Raw genomic sequence first — 257 nt, forward strand, 5'->3', positions numbered from 1 at the left:
GCGTGGGGGGGGGGGGGGGGGATTTATTCAGCATAAATCTTGGGGAGGGGGTTGGAAAATGAGCCCCCCCCCTCCCTCTCGCTGCTGCTCCAGAGCTATTCAATCAACCACTTCCATAGTCGTTATTTTTAATTTTCGGGCCCTTTTTTTGGTCTAAAAGGTGGGCAATTTTTATTAAAAAGGGGGGGGGGGCACCTCGCCCTGCTTTGCCCCACCACTTTTTTTGTTTGTTTTTTTTTCCTGTCAGGGTGTCCCCC

Source organism: Calidris pugnax, unplaced genomic scaffold (genome assembly GCF_001431845.1).
Source record: "Calidris pugnax isolate Ruff unplaced genomic scaffold, ASM143184v1 scaffold263, whole genome shotgun sequence".
NCBI lineage: Eukaryota > Metazoa > Chordata > Aves > Charadriiformes > Scolopacidae > Calidris > Calidris pugnax.